The 6,261-nt window shown below is 43.3% G+C and overlaps 1 long non-coding RNA gene and 1 pseudogene across 1 annotated transcript; one reads left to right on the top strand and one right to left on the bottom strand.

The window, feature by feature from the left end:
• The first annotated feature begins 1,123 nt into the window (after positions 1-1,123).
• Positions 1,124-4,739, top strand: LOC120706193 (annotated as a pseudogene).
• Positions 2,770-5,459, bottom strand: LOC120706195. Its single transcript, XR_005688222.1, has 2 exons — positions 5,071-5,459; positions 2,770-2,967 (listed from the first exon to the last, which is right to left on the bottom strand). It is a non-coding gene; the product is annotated as an uncharacterized LOC120706195 (long non-coding RNA).
• Positions 5,460-6,261: the final 802 nt, after the last annotated feature.

Raw genomic sequence — 6,261 nt, 5'->3', positions numbered from 1 at the left:
TGGAAGGCAACATATCAAATACAAATTTTTAATCTGAGTCATAGGATCAACATCCAAGAGGGTGCGCAGGGGGAGTGGGATGGGGGATTTACAAAAGTGTGATTAGAGGCAAAGCCAGCCTGCCTGACAGGGTCACGACCAGCGCCAGCCCAACAGATAGTCTTGGGCTCGATTCCCATGAAAGCGAATATTTCATGATTTAATGACGTTGTGCATTAATTGATAGACGACGTTCCGTCGACAGCAAGACGTTTGTGGACCATCTCAATTTGGGCGGACCATCTCAACCCACAGTTGGGATGGACCGAACCCACAGGAGCAAGCAACCAAACGCATATCGAAGTGGGTTGCCCTACCCACCAACTAAACACACTATCTTGCAAGAAAATCAAACATCCTGCAAGTGCTCAAATAGGTCACACTCACACATCTTGCCTGGGGAGGTGCAATTATGACCTGGGCCATTTTGCGTGGCCTAGATGGCTAGACTAGACTTCACCGGTTCATCACTCCATTTGTGAATGTCGTCTTTTAACTTCCACATACGATCAATCCCATAGGCTGCTAGGCAGTAGTTAGTGACCGGACCACTACTTTTTGCCGTGCACTGCCGTCGTGCTTGCGCAGGTGCCGAACCAACTATTGAGGGATGGGTGCTATCCACGTACTCTTAGACCAATCCTAATAGCATTAAGAGTTTCACGGCATTAAATTATATGGCACATCATCAATTTTGTTGATATGGCGAGGAGAGAAGGATGAAATTTCATGAGATGAGAGGGTTACCTAGTTTCAGTCATGGTAACTGTATGTCATAAAACTGTGCACTAAGACTGGCCTTAATTATCAGCTGCTTGGTATAGATGCATTTTTTACTCTTTTTTTAGGGACGGAACTCTTGACTAATATTTTCTAGTCTTTACGGCATGAGAGCTTTGGCTTCTGATGAGTGCCGAGTGCCGTAATAGTTTCGTATGATGTGACAACAAATAAATTAGCACTGGCTTCCTGAAACCTCGTTACCATCACAGTCCCAGCAATAGAAATTCCATTGGCAGCAGGAATTCCAGCAAGCAGGTTAAAGCAAACAGGTGCTCATTCTGAAGCACTTGCAAACCTTCTCTTCGTCCACCTCCATCCCCACATATACTCCATGGATTTGCATAGATTTCTTCTCACAGCACTGCTGCTTTCACTTCTGAACCATGCATCCTATGCTGCCAAATCATGGGAAGAAGAAGACTTCCTCAAAACTTGTCCACCACATAGATGCAGCAAACATCATGGGCCATTGATCCGGTTCCCGTTTCGGCTTTCAACCCAGCCTCGATCATGCGGCGCACCTGGGATGCAGTTGTCATGCTCTGGACATGACACAATCCTAGATCACCCAGTTCTTGGTTCCTGCAAAGTGACTGCAATATATTAACTCCACCATGTTTGGATGAGGCGTGAAAACGTTTTCATGAGAGAGAAATGAATTTTTGACCACCAATTTAGGGTATTAAATAAAGTCTAATTATAAAATTAACTCCACAACTATGGTACTGTAGCACTTGCTCTACCTAATGAGGCCTTTGACCGTACGATTAGTGAATAATTGAGCGCGGTCACTATAGCATCACTGTAGCCAATCATGATGAAACTTGAGTCATTAGATTCGTCTCGAAAAGTTACACTCATCCCTGAAAAGGTTTTGCAAATAGACTTCATTTAGTACTCCATGCGGACATTCGTCTTTTTGTGAAATTGTGATGTGATGTGTATCCAAACATGGCCATTACAGGCATCTTGTCATGAACATCATCCCACTCGTGTACTCATCATCACGCTGCCCGCTTCAGAAGCTCGTCTCAACAAATCAATCAACTGATGTGCCACTTCAGAAGCTCATCTCAACAAATCAATCAACTGATGTGTATTCTGTTCAGCAGGATTTTCATGATTCGGTACTACTAGGTTGCTCAATTGATTCTGTAGCAACAAATCAAGAAGGCATTGTTGGCCCAACCTCTTGCCTAAGCCTCAGTAACAATGCAAGTCAGTTTTGGTATCTGGTGCTACCTGAAACAGATATGTCTACTCTTCCCTCAGGGTGCGAGGTGGTCGCAAAATTCATCCCAATACCCTACACTTACGATAAAAATGGTCCAAAGTTTCACACACCATTCTTTGGCAAGCCACTCTTCAAATAGGGCAAAAGGAGCAATCAACTTTGGTGAAACACCATTAAATTGGAGCCTCACCAGCATTACCAGCATTTGTCAAAGGTGTGAATGGGAAGGGCGACATTGTGGATTCAGTTCAAACCATGGACAAGCATTCTGCCATCATCACGGTATTGTTTACCCAGTCCAGATCCCATACTGTCGTAGTATTCCATTTTAAGTTGTAGCAAACTGCTTCTTCATTTAGCATTTCTTATCCTTAGAATCTTCTATTTTATCAAATACCCATGTCCTCACACTTCCCACAAGGTCACCAACGGCTGAATAGTTTTACAAAGTTATAATGCGAGCCTTTTGTTTCTGCACAGTAAGATCATGTTAACTCTCCTTGTTTATCTATTTTATGTTGTAAGGGAACTTTGCGTTATGTTAACCTACAATACAGATTTTTGCATAATGACATTGTTTTACAAAACTCAACTGCAAATAAGTCCAAATTGGTTCTTCTGGGTCACTGGCTAGTGTTTCGTTGTAGATCTTTGCGGCAGCTTAAAGTAAATGTAGAGTCAGTAGAGACTAGAGACACCCAATGCCCAGTGGCTAGCTTCTGGACACACAATAAGGCTGTAGAGTCATCCAAAGCAACAGATGATAATGTTGAATTATAATGGTGATGGTCGGTGAAACAGGTAAAGAGAAATAAGATACATTTGTACAAGAACATTTGGAATCATCAGTAAATTGGTTAGTGATTTAATTACGAAAGTTTGTGTCTGATGGAGTAATAGCTCTCATATACCTGCATGCACAAGTGAAAATAATGTCATTATTATGTAAAACACTTCTATAATATACATTTTTACTAGTATACAATTATAAAAAGCAATTGTCAAAATCTTGCAATAGATACTGCAAAAGGTTAAGAACCTCAATTCAGTGAGAGCAGCAAGGGTGTACTGTTGCAGGCAATATTTTAGAAGTGCTTTAATTTTTATTTTAAAAACAAACCATGGGAAGACTAATTTTCACTCTTCATGCTTGCAGGTTCGAATGTCAAACTCATTGCAGGTAACACTGCCACTGAAAATTTACCTTTCTGACTGATTTTTTTGTTGCTACACCCTAAATTTTATCATATAATGTTCAACAACAACCACTATATTATTTTCCAAACAAGTAATTTGGCCACTGGGCATAGCTATTCGTGTTCATTGTGCAGTTTGCTCATTTATTTTCTTTTATTTCAGCTACAACATCGGTAGCCACCTTCGTTGTTCTGGTGACCACTGCACTCTATCTTTTACTGAAGAAAAGATATAATGAAGCAATACATTTGAAAGTTGAGATGTTTCTGAAGACATATGGCACCTCCAAACCCACAAGGTACACTTTCTCTGAAGTTAAGAAGATAGCAAGACGGTTCAAGGAAAAAGTAGGCCAGGGTGGATTTGGAAGTGTTTACAAAGGACAGCTACCAAATGGTGTACCAGTGGCAGTCAAGATGTTAGAGAACTCTACAGGCGAGGGAGAAGATTTCATCAACGAAGTAGCAACCATTGGACAAATCCACCATGCAAATATTGTCCGCCTCCTGGGATTTTGCTCTGAAGGAACAAGACGCGCGCTTATTTACGAATTTATGCCTAACGAGTCATTGGAGAGATATATATTCTTGCATGATTCCAGTATTTCCCAAGAGCTTCTAGTACCTCACAAAATGCTAGAGATTGCTAAAGGCATTGCTAGAGGAATGGAGTACCTACATCAAGGATGCAACCAGCGCATCCTCCATTTTGACATCAAACCTCACAACATCTTGCTAGACTACAGCTTCAATCCAAAAATTTCAGATTTTGGCCTTGCAAAGTTGTGCGCAAGGGACCAAAGCATTGTTACCTTGACTGCAGCAAGAGGCACAATGGGCTATATTGCCCCAGAGATATTTTCTCGGAATTTTGGTGGGATATCATACAAGTCAGATGTTTACAGTTTCGGCATGCTGGTGTTAGAGATGGTAAGTGGACGAAGGAACTCAGACCCTGGTATTGAGAACCAAAATGAGGTTTACCTCCCACAGTGGATCTACGAGAGAGTAATCGCTGGGCAAGACCTGGTACTTAATAGGGAAACTACAGAAGAGGATAAAGAAAAGGTGAAGCAGATGGCCATTGTGGCACTCTGGTGCATTCAGTGGAACCCCCAAAACCGTCCATCAATGACAAAGGTGGTAAACATGCTAACAGGAAGGTTGAAGAATCTACATATACCACCTAAGCCGTATATCTAGTTTGAATGCCGTCCTATGCCATAAAACATGGAGGTCTTTTTTTCACGCGTACCGTGATTTAGCAAGCATGGTAAGGAGTTATGCTTAATTTCACATGTGAACAACTGAACATTGTAATGCTTAGACATAGATTGTATTTGGATCATTCCACTGTATCAGCCACATGAGTGTGCCTTTGTCGGTCTTTGCTGTGTACTAACTTAATTTGAAACATATCACATCGAATTTGATTTCCAGTGTCATGGTTCAGTTGTTGAGGTTACCTAGAAAAGCTGTTACTATAATTTCTTTGCACCCTTCAATATTGTGTATTACTCCTCTAATTCCTTCCACACCTCACAGTAACGTGTTCTACTTTACTGGTTCATGGAATGCGTCCGAAATATCAGAAGAGCATCATCATGCAGACCGCAGGGCAGTCAAGGAATCCAACCTCAATAAGGTTTTACTACATGTCCTTCCCACAGGTTGGAATTTCATTAAAATGTGGCGACATGCCAGCATTATCATCATCCCGGGATATGAAATTGTGCGTGCTCATTCCCCACTCCCCAGGTAACGCAACTGTCCTGAGATCTAGCAACGCAGAAGTAAGAGCAAGGGTGCTACTGTTACCTCTGTCAGCACCGAGTAGGAGGCGGATCCGGAGAGGTGCGCCACTTGCCGCACGTATCCCTCGCCGGAGCGGAAGGTGGCAGCGACGAGGTGCGTTGCCGTTCCGGCATTCGGAGGAGGTGGTGGGAAGACGTGAGACTTCCTGATTCGCCGCCAAGCTTCGGTGGGGGCTTACTAGAATTTGTCATTCGGTGGGCTACGACTGCTATCAGCTGGGAGTGGTGGCTCCGTGCAGCGCTTCTCCAGCTCGCCGCAGCGCCGGTTGGCGGGGTGTGGCGACGGAAGCGCTCGGGTTCGATGTCGCGCCGGAGACGGCGGGGGAACAGGTCGCGAGGTGGTGCCGTGGTGGCGACCTGGCGATGAGCGTGAGGAAGTCCATGGCCCATGGGCTCGGTTGGGCCCATGGGCTCAGTGATAAGCCCACTGGGCGTATATGTTGTTTGTTCTGAGCTGAATCATCCATCTCTCGAATTTTGTTTTCTCGAATCATCTTCCTGTCAAAGTGGGCTTTATCACCGGAATGGGCCAAGCTGCAAACATGAAAAGCAAACAGGCTCACTGCTCCCTCACACCCATCCGAATCTCTGTGATGGTTTCCCTCCCTGTCCCGCAAGGTCACTACGGAGTACGCGATAAATTGTAATGATGTCCAAACCTACTACCAGTTCCAGAGTAAGTCTGTGTTTAGTTTTTTAAAAAAAATCTACAGTATTCATCACATCGAATCTTTAAATACATACATAGAGCATTAAATATAATTAAAAAATAATTAATTATATAATTTAACTGATTAGGACGAGATGAATTTTTTAAACATAATTAATTTATGATTGGACATTAGTTACCAAATAACAACGAAATGTGTTACAGTATTCAAATCCAAACTTTTTCACCAACTAAACACACCCTAAGCAAAAACGAAAAACATTGCTGACTTACTAAGACCAACACGACCAATGATCTCCGACGAGGCTACGACTACCAATCCCTTCCCAGTGTTCTTAAGAAAACGATGCTGGTTGCTGGGGCTCGCCCACTGATGTGTTGGTGTCGGTGCCGACCTCCGTGCTTGCTTTACTTATGGCCATGACCGAACTCCATGCTGACATTGCCAGCCGGCGTCATCGCGCTCGAGCCCTGCTGCAACGGCAATGTCCTTGCTTGGCTGCACTTCCTACTTCAATTCGGATC

Source organism: Panicum virgatum, chromosome 5K, assembly GCF_016808335.1.
Source record: "Panicum virgatum strain AP13 chromosome 5K, P.virgatum_v5, whole genome shotgun sequence".
NCBI classification, from domain to species: Eukaryota; Viridiplantae; Streptophyta; class Magnoliopsida; order Poales; family Poaceae; genus Panicum; species Panicum virgatum.
This window is presented reverse-complemented; position numbering and strand designations above follow the sequence as displayed.